This window comes from Xiphophorus hellerii, chromosome 14 (assembly GCF_003331165.1).
Source record: "Xiphophorus hellerii strain 12219 chromosome 14, Xiphophorus_hellerii-4.1, whole genome shotgun sequence".
Lineage (NCBI taxonomy): Eukaryota > Metazoa > Chordata > Actinopteri > Cyprinodontiformes > Poeciliidae > Xiphophorus > Xiphophorus hellerii.
Window position 1 is genome coordinate 16399398 of NC_045685.1, and position 20485 is coordinate 16419882.

General features: G+C 43.3%; 1 protein-coding gene across 1 annotated transcript in view; it reads right to left on the bottom strand.

Moving 5' to 3' along the window:
• Positions 1–19229, bottom strand: part of usp53a (ubiquitin specific peptidase 53a) — a 55720-nt gene extending 36491 nt beyond the window's left edge. Inside the window, exon 1 of the mRNA XM_032583366.1 lies at positions 18939–19229. The gene's annotated coding sequence lies outside the window, so the exon portion shown is untranslated. The remainder of the gene's footprint in view (positions 1–18938) is intronic.
• Positions 19230–20485: the final 1256 nt, after the last annotated feature.

A 20485-nucleotide genomic window follows, 5' to 3' on the forward strand; every position in this document is an offset into this window, starting at 1 on the left:
ATGGGAAGACATCTTGCTGGACCCGGAGCTTGAAATTGGGCCAGCACAACCCACCAGTAAGAAAAAACCACAAGAAACACCTGAGAAGCCAGGACAACCGGAATGGACAATTTACACCGATGGATCCAGAAAGGGGTCCGACCAGTCGGCATACTGGGGATTTATTCTGAAGCAGGATGGCAAAGAGAAATGCCGTCAGAAAGGAAAGGCCCCCGGTAGTGCTCAAGCCGGAGAAGTGACGGCAGTACTGGAAGGATTGCTGGAGCTGGTGAAAAGGAAAATCAAAAGTGCCAGGTTAGTAACCGACAGTTACTACTGTGCTCAGGCCCTTAGAGAGGACTTGGCCATTTGGGAAGAAAATGGTTTCGAGACAGCAAAGGGCAAGCCAGTGGCACACAAAGACTTGTGGAAAAAGATTGCTGAGCTAAAAATGCAGTTGGAAATAGATGTTGAGCATCAAAGAGCACACACGCATGAGGGAGCTCATTGGCGTGGGAATGATGAAGTGGACTGTTATGTCCAACAAAGGAAGATCGTCTTTGTCGGTACCGAGAAGTGGGACAGTACTCCCAGAGGACGGGAGGTCCCAGAAGAGTACGTGGTCGAGGTCGTGCGGAGCGTGCATGAGGCCCTTGGACATGCAGGCGTACGACCTACCCGTAAGGAACTGGAGGAGCAAGACCTTTGGATCCCAGTGAAACAAGTCCAACGCGTGCTAAGGGACTGTGAGGTGTGTGGTCAATACAACGCAGGTCGCCGAGGGCAGCGGATGGATGGGTTGTCCATCAAAAGCACGGTCCCCTGGGGCTCAGTCTGCATGGATGTTGCAGGTCCCATGGGGATAACAGGAAGGAGAGGTGAGAAGTACCTCTTAGTGCTGGTGGATTCTATGTCGGGGTTTGTAACTACAAAAGCAGCCAGGAAAGCAAACGGCAATAGCGTTGTCGGCATGCTGGAACAAGTATGCAGTGCCCTGGGAATCCCGAAAGAGCTGCGCACGGACAATGGGACTCATTTCCGTAACTCACAGGTTGACCAGTGGTGTCAGAAGTATGGAGTAATGCGAGTTTACTCGCCACCCTACACCCCACAAGCTAACGGAGTGGTGGAACGAGCCATTGGGTTAGTGAAAAGCTGGATAGCTAAGAATGCTAACACCAACAGCTGGAGCACCCAAGCAGTGGAAATAGGGCAGGCCCTGAACGACCGAAGCAGAGCCGAAAGACCCGCCCCTGCGATGGAACTCAACCAACGGCCGTTCACCACGAAGGAAGTGGGGCGGGGCTCCAGCGACAAAAAGGAGAAGCTGACGCCCAGAGTGCCATTCCGAGAGGGACAGCGCGTGTGGGTCAAAGCAAGAGAGCAACCTGTACATGCAGCAGTGAAACCCAAGTTTGACACAACTGACATCGTCAAGCAAGTACTGGACAGGAACACAGTATTGCTGGAAAGAAAAGGGATCCAAGGAGTTGAGCAGCTCAAGCCAGTTCCTGACTAAAGTGAAACAGAAGCCGGTGAAATGGCCAGTGAATCATGTACCATTCCACCCTATCTCGGACTGGCCACCGTGAAAGGGGTGGTTGTAGTTAGAAGAACACCTTCAGGGATTTGGGCAGGACGAGCCCTGAAGAAATTGGATTGGGCTAAAAATGGAGTCCTGTCGGAGGAGAGAGAGATGCTGGTTTGGGGGAAAGCTAAAAGCGGCTGCCCGGTTTGTTTAACGGACCACCATCTCCCCATTATCTGGGAAGGACCGGGCCGTGAGAAGCCAAGGCACCAGGGGGCTACCGCAGAGATGCTACAACATCTTCGCGTCTCCCCGGTCACGGTGTTGAACAATACAATCTGTGGGAACTGCCGAGTGGGTTACCTGCCCCGGCTTAAGTTGGAAACCCAATGGGGGTTGCTCAAGGAAGAACCAAGAACTTGTTATTGCACGTGGGATGGAAATGAGCTACACCACTGTCCTGTGTGCGAGGAACAGCTAAGGAGCGGAGAGGTAACACTGACAGGCGAAGCGGAAGGGTGGCAAGTGACAAGGTTCTACAGCTCGCTGCGGTATTACAGAACCTACGGGCGAGTGCAATCGAACTATGGGAGCCCCATACCGATAATATTACCAGGACCCTCCGCTCCTCCGAACACTCCAGAAGAACTGGACCCATGGGTGTGGAGGAGGGAAGAAGGACCGCATGATGTCCTGTGGGATTCTGTTCAAGCCGCCTGGCCGTATGACGCTGCTAGAGCTTCCCTGTCATTTCCACCATTGAATGCCAACCACTCTCCTGTGGTCTTCCGGGTACATCGGCCTCATGCATACCAACCATCAGCCGAGGAGCTCAGTGCACTCCCAGATGACGCCCGAGAGCAAGCCGTTAACGGTGGGTGGACAGGCCCCTGGGAACTGACCACCTGGGCACATCTGATTTTGGAGGTCATCAATGACTGCACAATACCAATAGTAGATCTACCGGATGCACCAAGGGAAGATGGGGTGCGCAGCTCAGACATGTATTACTACACCACTGAGGTGGACGGATGGGGCAGCAATGCGGTGAGACCAAAAGAGAAGTCTTGCCTGTACTGGGTGACAGCGGAATCCCAGTTTCGGGATGGAGTTTTGCAACACCCGGGAGGCGTGGCTCACAGGGCGGGCACGCCCTCTGATCCTAGTACCTCCTGTCACGTCCAGCTGTCAGTGCGCATGATCACCGTCCCCTATAAAGGGATCTACTCGGTCGGAGCAGCCATCAAAATGGTACCAGACGAACAGACTTACGCCACCGTGTCCAGTACGGAGCCGGAGCCCCCCAAGAAGAAACCCAAAACTCACGCCTGGCAGAAGCTCGCCTTAGCATTTCCATGGAGAAAGACAAACCAAAACTGATGGACGCACCGGAAGGAGAAAAACGAGTCGTCAAGTCTAAAGGTCAGCAAAAAACCAAAAAGCGAAAGGGGAGACAGTGTTTTGTGACTAGATTGTTCAAAGTGGGGGTTGGAGTCTCATCGGGACTATCAGACAGAGGCCCGTTTCTAAGACTCCCTACCACCTCCATTCTACTCGATATGCCAAGAGAAGATTACACTGTTTCCAATCCGCTCACCGAGGCCTATTTTCTCAAATATCTCATATATCTCCGACCCACCAATTTCCAAAACACAAAACAGGTGGAGGAAAGTGAAGAATACACGACGCCCCCTCCCACGAAGCCACATATATTTATCCCTACCGCACCGCCTGCTTGGCAAGGAAGAGGATCTGAAAACACGGTTAATTTTGCATCAATCTCCCCTATGTGTCCAAGATCTCTACCATGGACTTTTAATACAGTGTATTTCAGGGTACGGGGGATCGAGCTGCGGGTTCGGTGGGGTCCCCATTATCTTGAACCACTGCAAGGACTGTATTGTGAAGTTACAGTTAATGACATGATCATTTGGACCACATCACCAAGCATGGCGAAAACCATAATAAAGAGGGAAATGAATCCAGAATGTTATATATTTAATAACACCAAGCTTCCATTGAAATTGGAAATTGACAGGGTCTACCCCAATCCACCACACCAGAGGATTTATACTCCGTCATCCTGGGGGTACCGCACCAGACTAACTCTGCATGGACAATCATTGTACACCTACATCTCAGTACCGGCCCCAATAGGGTATAAACACGAGTCCTGGTATGACCAGGCGCTGAAAACTGGCACCGCCCAAGGCGCGTTTCCTCGGCCGGACTACTGGAGGGTGTTCCACTGGAAGTGGGTGTGGAGGGGGTTGGAGCCTGATTTACCCTACCCCTCTCCCATATTTACAGCCCTGCAGCAGAGAAGGGCCACCAGACGGGTTGGAAAGAACCCTGCCAACCAGGGCCACCTCAAGGCTTTGAGGAAGATCTGTGCAAAGCCTGATACATCGGATCCCAGAGAAGCACTAATCTGGCCAGGATGGATGCTATCGGCATGAAGCGCCGGCCTACAGACCCGGAGTTGCTGGATGTTACATCGGAATCAGACAACTCTACTGACACTGACGACGACTCGGAAACCTCTAACGAACCTTTGCTACGGAAAACGACTACGATAACCGGAAAATCCCTATGCCTGAAAGGGCTGCTAACGCTTCTTGCCCTGCTGTTTGCTGCTGCTGTTCTTGCTACTATCTTCTACTTCATCGGAGTTGGACCGTGGTATCTTACGCATACAAGAGTCACCTACGGACATTCCAAGTACGCCAACTTCAATTGTTGGAACACAAACACCACGGCTATTTTTGTACTATGGGACAACGAAACTTCTGTCCAGAATCGAACCGACCTATTCAGCAAGGACAACGGGAAAAAGTACGTGGAACGCCGAGCCTTCGGATTAAACGACTCCACCTTAGACGACCTTCTGAATCGCACCTGGGAGATCTACAACTATGACTTCCTCGACACCGGAGTGCTCTGCTGGATACGGGTTCTGCAAAATAAAGAGCGACGGACCGTCAGATGCAACTGGATTCATCCGGACCGAGGTATGCCAGAATGGCATTGCAACATGGCCTGTAGGTCGCTGCTACTGTTGCCACATCAAGGGTACTGGGATACAGAAGTAGTATACCCAGCCCCACACAGGTCCTCAGGCTGTCGAGCCTGGCTTCCCCGAGAGGAGTTTTGGGGAGATTATCACCTGAATTGCAGGGTGGATGACACCATCCCAACTGCACCGCCGGGGAACTGGACCTTCCGAAATGCCTCTCGAGGAAATCTTCCAGTCAATGCAACGATTTCGCCTACACCAGCCAATTTGACTAACATCACGGCTTTCCTGATCAGACAAGGACCTAGGCAGTTTATGTATCAGGCCGAGCAACAGCACTGTTACAAACACCACTTTCTTTGGTTAAATCCTTGCCTCTGGAACAAGTTTGTGAAATGTGTAGGACAGAACTATATAGTATCAGCCATAGAAGAATACTGGGCTGATTTTTGGCACTCTACACGTCCACACCGTACAGAAATTGAACCCTGGCTGAACAACACGTTCCCGTGGACATACATAGCCAAAGACCAAACGTTCTTTATGGGAGACTTCCCAGAGGGGACAGTTCGTTCTCACACTGGATTAACGGATCTATACATTGCCAACTTGCGTACGCAGCGCCTTCCGACTCCCGATGACCTTCTCACCGTTCCTAAAACGGACTTTGCAAAAATTGACAAGTGTGTTGCACACAGAATTTTTGAGAGCCTAAATGACACCTGCTGGAAGAAAACCCTCTCATCGCCACGGTGCGACCTCTGGCAGGTCGGCAACGCTTTGCACTCTACCTGGAGGTATAACTGCCCTGATCCTGATAAAGCTCCTACGGCTAAGTGGGCCCTACGAGCCTGGTACGAGGATTACTATCGAAAATGGGACTATGAATGGTGGGGACTCCAACAACATGAGTTTGAAGCCTGGGTAACACCATGCCTTACAGAATCAACAAACTACTGGGTAAAGTACCAGTACATTGCTACGGTCTACTCTAAGGAACGCATGATTTGGCCTACGATTTTTTGGAGACCGGACAGTTACGTCAGCCCAAGACCTTGGCGCATGACTTGTAAAAACAACACCAGAAATATCCTTGAATGTGTAATAGGTTTGGCCAGACGACCCTGCGGAGAGCTCCGAGGTTGGGAAAGTTACTGCAAGGACCACTATGCAGACGAGTATGACACTCACTCTTCCGAGGCTACTTGGCGAAAGTTCAATGGAACATGGCGAAGGGCGATAGTGAGCGGAGGAACCTGCACCGATGCAATTCTAGGATATCATCTCCAGAAGCGCAAGAGTATACTTGGTCTTCCTGTTCCGTTCATCCCTGACTCCCTTATAGCCATCGCAGAAGGACATGCTTTCCGTAAAAGTCTGTGTAATGGCCACATAGATTCAGGATTTGACTGGGTAGGACCTAACCTTTTGTATTCCAATCTCACCTGCTCCACCACTACGGAGAATTGGCAGCAATGTGGCGAAGGCCCTGATCAACATGATTGTTACTGGTACGAGACTATGGGGGCAACATTGGTGGCCGCCATTTCTGAGGTTGCGGAAGAAGTTGCTCATGTGGTGGAAGAGGGCCTCAACATTGTTGAACAATGGTTAATGAGTGCTTTGAGTCTGCTGTGGCCATACCTCTTGGGCCTCCTGGGCGTCGCTGTGGCGTTGATCATCGGTAAAATCGTCCTGGAGGCGTGGCTAAAAGCACTGTGTCGTTGTAAAAAGAGGAACTACCAGCCCCTCCCCCCGAAGGAGGAGCCTACTTCTGCATAAGAGAGAGCTGCCGTGTGCCTGCGAGCCATTCAACCTTCACCGCAGCTGCCGAGAAGACCTGATCCAGAGCAACCATCATCGGACATCATGGACACCGACACCAACTCTTCGACTAACTCTTCAACCAACCCGTCGAATCCTAACTCACTTTTTGCACCAATTCAAGTGAGTACCCTTGAGCATTTAGGGATTACCCTGGCCTGGGTAGTCTTCTGCCACACCGGTCCTTGGCCTAAGGAACACCCTATGAGGATCTTCGTCGCGCTACAAGGATATGCCAAGCTGATCCTCCGTCCCGTCGTTCTCCACAAATGGGGGTTGGCTTCATCCCTTTTTGCTTGTTACTTGATGGGCCGTACCCGCATTAATTGGCGCAGGGGCGTTGTGGTTTGCCTATGGCTCATCACCGACACCATAGCCCTGATACTGGAATTGGTCATTGGGGGCACACAAGCTACCCGAGCCGCCCCATTTAAGATCCTCACAGCTATTCTAGAAGGGCTATTCGCAGTATCTATCCTCATCTATTTAGCGCGCCAGGCCTTGTCTATCAAGGGTCGGGGAAGGCGAATTTGGATGCAGAAATGGATAATTCTGGCTCTTTGGGCAACGGTTTGGGGGATCCTGGTGGTCCTCTACTGGCTCCGTGAGACCTCGGACCTAGCCATTGTTGTATGGCTGATGACCTACGCGGCAATATTCCATGATTCAGCTCATGTCTATGATCGAGGTGAACCCGCTCCGGATCATGACATTCCGGCTCCTGTGATTAATTCACCTTGGCTCGCAAAATACGCCGGCACACGGGCTTAAATCAGCCTACTCTCTCAGCTTTCGCTTTTGCATTTTCGTCGTTGTAAGTACATGTAGTTAATCAATAACCACTGATCATGAAGTTACCTGGGTTACTGTTTCTCCTCAGGCATCAACCTGCTGTGTGGGGTGTGGAATAACTGCAGAATCTTATGGATTCATTTGGGTTGCATCGTCTTCCCGCTGGTGTCACAAATGCGTGAACGCCAATTTTACCAATGTAACGGCAATCCTCTGCGCCACAGGGCTGGAGGATTTGCCCTACATAGCGGATTCCACATCTAGATCCCTGGAACGGGTGCACAAAATCGTGTGGACCTCTGCGTTTGGCCTAGACGACGACGACTTCACAACATCTCCGTTGTATACGGGACTACGGCTGCCCGTGATTCATAAGTTATGGGAACACCAAATTACTCGGCAATGCCTCCCAACTTTACATCTGTTGGACGGCCGAATTGTGGCGGTGGGCGACTACCTTCCGCCTACACGTCCCGTGTCTCCAGATTTGTTTATCGACGTCGGATGCCAAGCCAGCAGTGCGACTAACGAGAGAGGTACCCAAACTGAGAACCTCAGTTCATCTCCCCAAGCATGCCAGACTGAGGACATCCTTTCCCCTTCATCTCCATCACCAAGTGATATGGATTTCCAGGATCTGCTGGCAGAATTGGAAGGCTACTGCAACAACCCGTCCGCGCTGCCAGACTTCGGCATGGACTTGCCTTCGCCTCTGCAGCCTCCGCTGGAGCGTTCCACCCTTTCCGTCTCAGGTGAATTTACACTTGACAACGATTTGGGTGCAGAACACTGGCTTTCTCCGCCATCCAATCTGTCGGAGTATGTGGTTGTGGATTCCTGGACACCTTCATCGTCTCCGGTTACCTGCTATGAGCGGGACATCCTCACTGCCACTTGTGGTGATGGACTTGATCTCTTTTGACTCTGGACTCTGTGTTTTCTGCGCAGCACCGTCCGATCTCATGGAGGGGGTGTCAAGAAAACTGGCATAAGGGTATGAGATCCTTCCAGGCACACGCAGAAAAAGATGCATAATGGCTTGGAAGAAATAAAGTAATCCTGAAGTTTGATTAAAAGTTAATTAAGTTGAATAAGTCTGAATAACATGAATATAAGTAATCACTCAATAACTTTCTACAAAGCATCTCTGATTAATGATCTGTAATGATTTAAATATGTAATGATTATGTTAATGATTAACAACAAGGAAAAGATGTGATTTATTGTCAATGAATATGAAGTTATAATCATCTGAAATCAATTTAACAACAAGTTGAATGTGTTTACTGAGTTTTAATAGATAAAGTGAGTTATAGAATATAGAGAAGACGAATGTGCAGTACAGCCCTGAAAACAGGAAATGTCGCAAGCAGTTCTGAACAGATGGCCAAGGAGCACAGGAAGAAAGGAGAAGGACGGGAAATTCCACTGTGGTCAGCAAGCGGGTTGAGAAATGGGGGGGGACTTTTTCATGAGACACAGCGGCCGTGAAGGAAGTCACGTAGGCCAAACCTTCCCATACACACACATGGTGAGGAGAGGCATAAAAAGGGGCTGAAAAGAGGAACCAGCCGTTCCCAGTCCGGCGGCGCAGAAGGAGAGACAACACCTGCAATAGCATGCAGGGGCAGATTGAAATACGGACCGCACTTCAGAACTACAGGAGAACTCAGACTTCACACCGCTAAGACAGGACTGGGTTCCATCGCCCCATCTCTGGTTCTTTATTCGACCGCTGGTCTCGTCTCAACCCAGCCTTTTCAAACTCTGCAACAAGACTTGGAGGAAGGACAAAGGTCCCTCAGGGATAAAGAACTGGGTTTTGCAAAAGGATTCAGACCCTTTCTGCTTTGCTTCCTTTCTGAGGAGGGTTTTTCCACACCAGGCAAAGACCTCAACCAAGGATGCAAGAAATTCCTGTTGCCAAAAGATCCACCATCGTCTGGGTATGAGTTGAATCTGCTCATTGAAATTCTATTTCAGAACTTGCGACTTAACTCTTAGGGAAAGGAGACAGAGTAGTATGATTGTACATGTAAATTTTATTACACTGTTTTTGATCCATATACGATTGATAATTGATTTGTATGTCGCATATCCCTGCTTAAGCTTGCTTAATAAATTTATACTACAAAACTCTAATGAGGTTGGTGGACATTGGAATTAATAGAGTCATTTAATCTTTGTCCAGTTCTTTTAATCAAGGTAAAACTAATGTACATGATTCCAGTAAATAGGAGGCTTCATAATTTCCTTTGGTGAGAGTAAATAATGACCCTGGGACTTACATCTAAGTCACTAAACATAATCTAGCCGATTCCAAGTGCAAGTTATGATTTAGAAAGTGGGCTACCGTTAACAGAAGTGGTTATTGGAATTATGCAGCTGCGAGGGCTACTCAGCTGATTGTTTCTTAACTGTAAAGGGTCATAACTTCTGGATTGGAGGTAGTTAGAGCTAGACGAATCACTTTCGCCACCAGTTTAAATAGATTATCTCTTATAGAGTACTCTTAGGGTAATACCCAGGACTCAGAGATTTTCCGGACCTGTTAGACGGAGAACTGGTCAGTAGGCAGCCCTGGGGAGTAGTGAGGAGTGGGCGGGGCTGACTATTGCAGGATAACCTACAGGGGACAAACTGATGCAGGGTACACACCAAACTTCAAAAAGGTGAGTGTTAGTTGATGCAAGTATAAAATGCCCTCATGGTTAATACGAAATCACAGAGGGTAGATGCTCAAGAAAGTCAAGCTAGCCATGACTAAAATAGTACAAGTATAAAATGACTGGAGGGTGAACTGACCACCGCCCACAATAATTTTTCCTGTTTTAAGCACAAACAAATCAAAGATTTTGTTTTGTGTCACTAAGCAGCACAACAAAACTTTCTTGTTGAAAGAGTCCCTCAAACCACCAGTTTCTGTCTAAACCTGCTAAACAACCCTGCCTTGGTGGAATTTCAGGAATCTTAAATGGATCGTTGGGTCGTCACAACATAGTGTATATACATATCCAACAGTTAATTTCACAACCTGAAGTTTAGTATTAATACAGCAGGATTACCATTCAAACAGGCGTTTCAACCAAGCTAAAGGGCTACAGTCTCGCAGTCTGAACCGGAAGCTGGCGCTCCGAATCAACAGAATTCCAAAACAATCCCTACAGCCGTTTTAAAAATAGTTTCAGCAGAAGGAAGAAATGTGTACAAACCACCTGTACTGTACAGCACTGATGTCACATGTTCTTAACTGCTGGTATCAGTGTGACGCAAGCCTTCAAGCTGAGCCATACACCATGTTGGAATATGATGCAAACAAATAGCAACTACACGAGAAGAGCTTGGAAACTTTCATGTTGCAATCCCTCTTTGTTAAACTGTGACATTGCACAAGCATCCAATATGCTCTATGGGAGTTAAACTGGACTCATTTACCAGAGCAGGAAGCTACATCAGACATCGTTGAGTCAACATAACTCAACGTCAAGCTGATGGCATGGAGAGTGATGCCAGCACATGTTTTGTGTTGTGATACTGCTGACAACAGCCAGAGTGTATATATGGCTGTGTCTTTTATGAGTCTGGAAATTTTATTGCATTACAGTGGTTCATTTGAAAAGCTGCCAGCCTCAGTTACATTATTTATATCAGCGTTTTTGTCTCAGCAGAACTGACACTTGCTGACCTCAAGGCAGTAATGCTGTCACTCATCTGAAGAATCATACGCTACTTTTTGGAAGATATGGAAATTAAGCTATGCCATTGCATTTTTCTGCAACAATTGCATTAATCTGAAAGCAGGATGTCAATGCAATTTTGCTAGCCTGAACTGACTGAGTTGCAGTCCAGGTTTGACAACTTGCTACATGTGTTTGGAGGAGAGAAGGAAATATTAATGTGCCTGTTAAATTTAATCACAAGCTAAGTATTTCAAGGTAAACCAGAAAAAAAGGCTCCATTATATTCAGCTACAAAGAAAAATAAAATGTCTGGCTCAATGTTCAGAAACCTTGGTGGAGAAAATGACTGCTGGCTGGTGTGCCAGGTTTACATCATTTTGGTGGAAGCCAAAACGGCTGTTAACACCCTTCCGTTTCAAGTCCAAGGTGTGAAAATGAAATGCTTTTCCTGGGACTGATTTGTCTTCCAACGAACTCACCCTCATAAGTACATACACAATGCGCTTTCCCACTAAAACCCTCCGACTTCATTTCCAGATGTAACTATAATGAGCCGTACCTCACATAACACCGATTTGTTTGTTTTCATGCATTTGACTTGCATAGCAACTTATTTAAGCTCAGAATGTCTTGATTGTATTTTTGCTGATTCTACATGCCAAAGCAGTTTTTTCTCCCCTTTGAATTTCGATTTGTCATGTTCTGAGTAATCGCATGCAAAAATCCAGCTCAGCTGGATGCAGCAGTGAGACAATGGAAGCAGAAGTATCTCTGATATGTGATGAGAAAAAATATAAAAACACATTTCTAAAATGAGACACACTGCTCAAACAGGAAAAGCCAACCCAGAAATAGGAAAACATACAGTGCACCTTGCTCATGTTCATAGCTTTTTAACATTTTGATACATTCAAATCAAAAATATGAATTTATTTCATTGGTATTATATGTGATCGAAGAGCACAAAGTACTTAATCACAGAGGAGTGTTAGAATAAATGGCTTTTAAACTTTTTTTGTAATACAAATCTTAAAAGTGTGGTTTGCCTTCGTATTTAGTCCTTTTTACTTGGATAGCCCTGAATAAAATCCACTAAAATCAAATATCTTCAGAAGTCACCTAGTAATAAAATAAGCACCACATGTAAGGCTGGGCGATGTACCGCGTATCAAGTATACTCGATGTATCGTGATATTTTCTTAAAACTTATTTCTCACCTTGTTATCTAGTGTAGACAGTTCATAGCAAAACACTGCATCCCTTTTTATATGAGCTTACATTTAAGTCTAGCAGAGAAATGGGGGCGGAAACTTGCGTGGGTGAAATCATGCTGCAAGGAGTCTAGTTTAAAATAACAATGGAGCTCATTTAAGAATATCGTGATATATATTGTGTATCGTGATATATAGCAAAAACTATATCAGGATATTAGATTTTCCTCATACCTCCCAGTCCTAACCACACGTGTACTTTGATCTCTCAGTATAAATCCAGCTCAGAAGTTGGAAAAAAAACCAGCATCAAAATCACCAGGAAACACAGCAGACAACTCATGGAGAAAGTTGAGAAGTTTGAAGCAGACTTGGATTATAAAACAAACCATCTCATATAACTCCGTTCAATAAATCAACTTAAAATGGCACATCTGCAAACCTACAAAAATATGTCACCTATAGTGACAGTTTGAGAAAGAACAACATTAATCAGAAAAGCATCAGAAGGCCTCATGGTACCCCTGGAGTAGATGCACACCATAAGCCTGGCTTTTTAATGGAAGAGCAGCAAAAAGAAAGCCATTGCTGAAAGAAAGCTTTCATATTGAACACCACAAACATGCAAGAAAATACTCTCTTCAGGTGAGACTAAAAAAATTTAACTTCTTGGCCTAGTTGCGCAAAAGTATGTACTTTAGTAAACTAGAACATTATATCAAACTAAGCATTTTATTAGCAGCATCAGGATGTGGGTGTGCTTTGATTAAACAGTGACAAGAAAGCAGGTGACAAGTGACAAGAAAGCAGGCAGAGAAGAAAAAAACTACTGGACTAAACAAAGCAAAAAGTATCTATAGAAAAACATGATGTACTTATTTCTGTAAATGTCCAAAGATAAAATGTATCTTAAGATATCAATTACAGTAAAAAAAAAAACAAGAAAGCAGGGATGCAATGATAAATCAGCCCTGATTTCCTTAATTTTGAGAGATAAGTGATTTGCAACACGAGAACCCAATCTTATCACCTCTGCAAAGATTTGCAAGACTACTGTTACCAAATTAGTGACTGCATTTTGCAACTTTTCCAGGAAAAGAAAAAATCTGTATCCTCCAAAACCAGAATAGGCAGGTCAGGCTTTTTAAAGATTGTGACTAGCCAGAAAACTGCAATAAGTGCACCCCAACTAAAGCCTAATAAAAGGGTAAAAACTACAAAAGCCAATACAAAGAAAAAAAATTACTTAAAAGAATACTGATTTATTAGCAAGTACTTTTACTGCAACATCTTTTATCCATCAAAACAGTGTCGCTGCATAAAATACTGCAGCTTGATAATTTAATAAGCCTAAAGACAAACCACTTTCTCGCTTCTTCCTGTTCCTTCTTCCTCTTCAACTCGATCAAAAATGTAGAGCATCTCTTTGAGAAAGCCCCAAAAAGATTTTTTTTTTCTCTTCTTGTGAGCAGTGCTGCAGGAATCCCAGGTTTCCTTCAGTAAACAAAAGCTTTCTCGCACGTCAAACCCAGGGACGACTCATTCCCCCCCTCCACTTGTCAAAAAGAAAACATCTCAGGCTGACACTTTAAAGAGTCAAACCAGAGTGAGGGGAGTATCAGCAGTATCGTAATGCCCGAGGAGTCTGTAAAATATGAAGAAATACGGCAGAAACACGCGGGCGGTCCTGTTCTAAGATTAATCTATCAGAGATCTGTTGATGGATTGCCTCATTAAGGAAGATTCAATTGATCTCCTATATATGGTCAATGCCAGGAGCTGCTGATGAATCAATCTGCGGTTAACTGAGTCACACTTATTTGATGTCATTATGAAGTGGGAACACAAACACGTCAAAGAGAGAAGAAGCACATAGTGTACTTAGAAGGCCTTCACTGTGACTGTTCAGCTATGACAATCCCCATAACATAAGTTAATAATTCAACCAAAGCATTTGTTTTAAAAGCAAATGCACAGCTTTTTACTATTTTAATCAAAAGCAGCTATATAATGTCTTTATGGCATTTTTTTTGCCCTAACAGCTTCTATTAAACCAGAATCTTCAAAAAAATATATAATTAAAGCTCCTTCACAGGTAGATTAATTCAAAACATGACAAAGTTTGGGGAACGGATCATTAAATTCGAACTGAAACAATCTGGAGAAACTATTTATTTACCAGGTAGTAACTTGGAGCCTCTGTTTCAAGAAAGAGAAAAAAAAAAACATCTTTTGTTTGTTTTTCTAATAAAATGCTGCTCCCCAAATCCAAAACATTCCTACTTTGACATTCAGTTCATGCAAAGTTTCCCACCACTGAATTCACATTCCTTCTACTGGGAAATGTGACAAATTACAACACTTTGTGTATTTATTAAGCCGCCACAACCTGTCAACACATGCTTCTCATTTCAGAAGCAGGCAAAGTTCTCAGAAGTCCAAAGCATTTCTTCAAATCAAAGAATGAAGTCACGTTTTTTTTCCCCATTTCTACTGCTCTCTCTCTCCCTCTTTATACTGGCTTTAAGTTCAAGCCTTCCAGGAATTTCAGAGTTATTTCATTGTTGGAGTTCAGGCATATGCTGAGAAGCTTTTAAAGAAGCAACAATAAAATCTGACCCTGCATCTAAAGAGAAAAAAAACAAAAAAGGAACCAGTGAAACATCTCTAATTCCCTTCGGACAGGATTCAAGCATTTGGGCAACAAAGAAGTTATCCTTTCCTGTGTCGCCTTCCTGCTCTTCAGCATACGGTCACCATGATCGGCCTTGTAAAACTAAACTGGCCAGTCACACTATGCAGGGTCAGCCATTATTTCCCACGGCCCACAGAGGAAAAGACTCTGTGGAGAACAAAAGCAGTTCCAGGAACCAGCTCTTGAGTAAAAGTTTTGACTGAAATACAACATCCTCCTGTCTGCTCTTGGAACTACTTCCATAAGGTCTGCCGGTTTAAAAACACCTCGCTATGAAACCCAATGTAGGATTACCTCCAATCCTTCAACTGTACTAAGCTGAATGTTAGTCTTTAAGAAAAGACTTAAAATGGTTATTATTCAAAAGTATAAGGATGAACAGGGGTGATGAATTTGGCTGAGAATTACAGCACTGTGGATGACTTGGGCAATTGGGTACAGGCGTGTGTAGGCATGTGTAAATATATGTGGGTGTGTAAATAGGTAAATATTATTTATGTATATATGCAGGTAGATGCGTATGTATATATATATGGGTATGTGTATTACTTTCATTTGGTTCAGGAAAACTTATTATAGTTATTATTATAATTGTTTTATTGTTTTGGAAAGGATACTAGAAATAGGAAGACTACTTATGCTATGAATTAATGAATGGAAAAGGGGGTATGATTATATAAGTTAAACTTCATCATACTCCTTTTCAGACTTACACTCACCGAATAAGTGGTGTATTTACATGTATTTGAGTATGTAAATTTGATAGTAAGGTATTGTATTTACACTTAGAAACATGAAAGTCTTTATTATTATTACATTTGTTAGCGATATGTCTGTCTGAAACAAATGATCATCATAATCAAATTATGGCAACAGAGTAAGCACTTACATGGATTTTACTTTTACACTTGCTACTAAGCATAATCCAGTTTCAAGGAATTCATTGTGGAGAGATTCCCCCAACAAGTGTTGCTGAGTCCCGTCAGTAACCTGTGTGTGACCCCGAATTAAAAAGAAGGAGGAATAACTAAAAACTGCTTTTAAAAGTTGTAAAATTATAAATAGTTTATCATTCTAAGCACAGCTTTAAACTAGACGAGAACATGAACAGGTCTGCATACATCCTATCAAAAGGAACGTCCTATATGAACTGAAGGAGCCTCCCTTACATTCTAGGAACTTAAAGGGTCATTCCTAATTTCTGTTACCTTCAGCTATAAAAATGACATATCCAATATTATCTAATAAATGAACTGGCAGTCGAACAAAAATTATTTTTTTCCCACCTTTTTTTTTTACCATCCTGTTTACTATGCATACAGGCAAAATAAGTATCATAGGTCACTGTTGGAAAACTGCAGATATGTCCGGCCTCTTGGGGATCACTAAAATAGTCATTTGATGCTACTAACAGGCCCACTGGTAGTTTGAGAATAATGCCCTCCCCTCTCAAATGTAAAAATGATAAGTTAAAGTCCTTATGTGAAATGAAAGAATGAATGTGGGAAAGCATCTCATTCCCACTGTTCAGCATGGCAGAGGATTCGTTATTATGTGGGTCTGTTCCTCTTCCAAAGCACAGGGGAACTTTCTTAGAGTGGATGGTATCATAAACACTATTAAATAACAGGGCATTTTCATAAAAATCTGGTGTTTTGGTTATTATCGAGTCTTCTAGCATAATAAGGATCCAAAACATAATACAAAAATCAAAACAGTAATGACTTTTCAGCCAAAACCAAAGCCATATCCTGTAGATATGTAAAAATGAGTGAAGAGAGCTAACAAGACGAGAGCATGAGGACAGACCCAGGTTAATCTACAGAGTTCCTGCAAAGAGAAACAGTTAAAGATTCTTCCCTCTGGATCCCGCAACCTAATGAAATGTCACAGGAGAAGATTAAGTTCTGTATTATTTGTAAAAGAGAGTTGAATTATAGACCACAGGGTGCTAATAATTGACAATTGCTTAATTGCAAATCCTTGACATGGAACTGTTTCATTATGTAAATGCCATCAAATGAAAGGTTGTCATTTAATGATCTACCAGTACGAGATAATGGAGGAATTTATTTTTACCTATTTTATAAAGTTTTACATATGGGTTACTAGAAACCCATTATTGGTCAGACTCCAAACATGACAAAACTTGAGAGAGCAACAATTATTATTCTACACAACAGGCACTTTTTATTTCAGAACTACATTTTTACTTAATTTTAATGTTTCATGGTGCAGGTATCGCAATAAAATAAAGTAACAGGCAAATACTTATTTACATTTCTAAATAGAAATGTATTGATCATCTTAGGATTTGCTACATTTATGCATTTCAACCACACAAGTCTATGATAAATATTTCACCATCAGAATCTTACACCTGTTATACATTTTACACACCTGACAAATCCAACAGAACATGATGGCGTCTGTGGCAATATATGTCGGACTCGTGCAACATTGCAAACACCTGAACAGCATCTTCAGGTGTTTGCCAAACACTAGGCAAACACCTGAACTGGATGTTTACTTCACGATTAGACACCTGTACCTGATAAGTGTGCTTCTTTCAGGTACAATTGCTCAACACGCTTACAAACGAAGACGTGACGGAGTGCTTGGAGAGACAAAACTGGTTTGTCAGCACGCCACTGTGTGTTTTTCCACGATGTTAAGTCTTTGTGGAAATGTTCCAAAAAAGACATGAGGACAAAAGCATGAGAGTCCGGGATGTATTCATGGCTAAAGATTCTATGATTTCATCATGATTGTGCTTTGTTTGAAGAAACTAATCTGAACTCCTTAAAATGGGAGTAAACTGACCCAGTTTACGTGGTGGATGAGACAAGTGTCGGCTTTGAGTTCTGAATGAGATCGTGAAAAAGATAAAATGTGTCATCAAAACATAATAAAAGTTGTGCAATATAAGTCTGCTCTCGGTTCCCATCCCTATCTGTTTAACCTGGTTTTACAGACCATAAAGAGGCACTAAACAGGAGATGTTTTGAACTGAAATGCATAATACTGTGTTGATAAATACATTAGAACTACTTAGTAAGATATTTTTGTGAAGAATAGGTGCTTAAATTGAGCCAAGTCATCTTTTTATTTAAATTAATATCAAGGTACATTTAACACAAATGTTTAATACATAACAGAAAAAAATCTAATTTGTGGGGAATGTGAATGAATTATAACCCAGCTCCTTTATTTCACGGTGTTTGCGTACATAACTCGTACAGGTATCAAAATATATCAAAGGGCTGACATTTTGTTAACACTATTAAAAGCTCACATAACGTGTAAACATGCCAACAACTGTAAATATACTTAAACATTGGGTATTGTCAGTAGCTTGTTTGTGTCAAAACATATGTTAAGAAAACAAACTATAATTGTTTAGTAAGTTAAGTTTGTGGTAAGAAATTTGTATTCGTCTTAATATTCTCAGGTATGTTGAGAAAAATGCTGAGATGGGCACGTAATTGCGTCGGGATATCAACACTAAAATGTAAACCATACTTAAACATTTAAAATAGCCGTTTTACGCTTAATATTTTGTTGATAGCCGCGTTATAGCTGTTTAGTAAAATCGCTTTTGTGATGGATATGGGTTAAATAAGAGAGATGTTGATAAAGTTGCGAATTTTAGTCTTAAACGTAAACGCATCTTCGTATTTACTGTGAAACATCGGGCAATGCTGACCTCTAGGCGTTAGGTTCAACCTAAACTTATTTATTTTGCTGCTTAAGTAGCTACGTGACTTGCATCGACACGCATACATGGACCTAATACCTAAACATAAGCGTAAAATATATCTCAAGATTAGCATTACCCCATGTTTCACACTAAAAACGAAGATGCGTTAATACCCAGTAACGTAACTATCAATATTTAGCATAAAACACGCCTACCGTAACGTCAACTGGCGACTTTTAAAACTAACCACAATATGAACTCGTACGAGACAGACTGTCAAAATTACAACTATTTGGGATTTTTTTTCTGTAAACATCTTCACTAGATATTTTTGAAACTTGAGAAGTTTTACGCTAAACATGGCTAACCAGGCTAGGCCTACCTGGTTTCACCTGAGCTCCAGGTACTACCTGCATTTCATTTCCGCCCCACGTAGCTACTACTGCTGCTGCTAAACATCAGCTAAGAAAGTTTCAGCAACTACAGGAGTCATTAAAAACAAAAGGCGCTCACCTTTGCGAGAGTGTTTAGTCCAAATAAGCGACAGCAATATCCGTTAAAGTGCTAAAAAGCCGATAAACCGACGAACTCTGAATAAATGTGTGTCAAGGCGCAGAGAGGCGCTGGAAAAGTACTCCACCAGTCCGGGAGTAAAAATAAATAAATAAATAAATAAGAAGTGTTGTTTTACAGCGCTGAAACTCTCGTATGACTTCCACTTCGGACACGTCTCGCTCAGTTCAGCTGCGATATTGTTCCCGGTGAGAAGCAGAAGCCACAGCTGCGGGCGGTGGTGGGGTTGAGGACTGACTGGTCGCTCCGTCGACTTCGGCACCTGAAATACTGGATTAGAGATGTTTTCAGAGCTGAGATGTCAAACCCCGCCTCTTCAACAACACTCGCTCTGCAGTCTGCCATGCTGCTGCTGCTGCTGCACACCGCTGCCACGGCTACTGCAGGCTGAGACTCACCCAGTTATACGGTACCTTACAGGCGGTTTGCACCCCTCTGTTCTACAGGCTACTCTTCATATTGTTGACGAACCTCAGTCCGCTGCTAATATAGTCGTGTCGCTTGAACTTTCTCTCATTTTTATTGGAATGTAATTGGATTAACCAACCTAATGTAGACCAGTTGTTTTCTAAAACAAAATCTGAAAAGTGTGGCACGCACATTAATTTAATTCAATTTAATATATATATTTTATTAATCTTAAAGTGAAAATAAATATATTTGTAACTCATATTTTAAAAAAGAGTTTTAGATCCTGATGGCTGTGGGATCTCCTGTAGCAGTCTGTATTGCAGCGACTCTCAAGAGGCTTCTGATCTGACAGAAGTCACTTAACAGTCTCAGGAAGAGGATGTATATGTTTTTAATTTGTTTTTTGCTCAATAATCTCCATGGGTTCCAGAGTGGTCCACAGAACAGACACAGCCTTCTTTATCACCTTGTTGATACCCTTATCAAGTCTCCAGCTCTGAAGTTGCTACTCCAATAGATAATCACAGAAAACAGTGCACTCTCCACAACAGATTTATAGAAGATCTTTAAGCCCCCTTTAACAGCATTCTCTGCAAATCTGTGACTTTCAGAAGCTGTAGCGATCCACTGCTCAGGGGGCATACTCAGAATTGTATCAAAAGATGTTTTCAGCTCAAGTGGGCATTTTTTATTTGTAAAAACAAAAAAAAACAATATTAATTTCTTTTCACTTCAAAATGAACTATGCTGCATAGGTCTATTTACATCAAATCTCAATTAAACAAATAGAAGTTTGTTTTACCACGAAAGGCATGGAATTCCTCGTTTATTAGAGAGGTTTATGCTTATTTAGTCAGTAAGCAATCATGCATTCGTAATGCTTTGGCATTTGAAGAAAAGCTTATGTGTCGCAGTGTAGTGGCCTGGATTAAAACATGCTTTTTGGGGTGTTAAATGTTTACCTGCATGGTTACACACCAACAATGTGTTGACAGCTCAGACACAGATAATAATTATGGAGGGGTGGAAAAGAGTCATGTAAGGCTCCGGTACCCAGACACCATCTGCCTGATCCT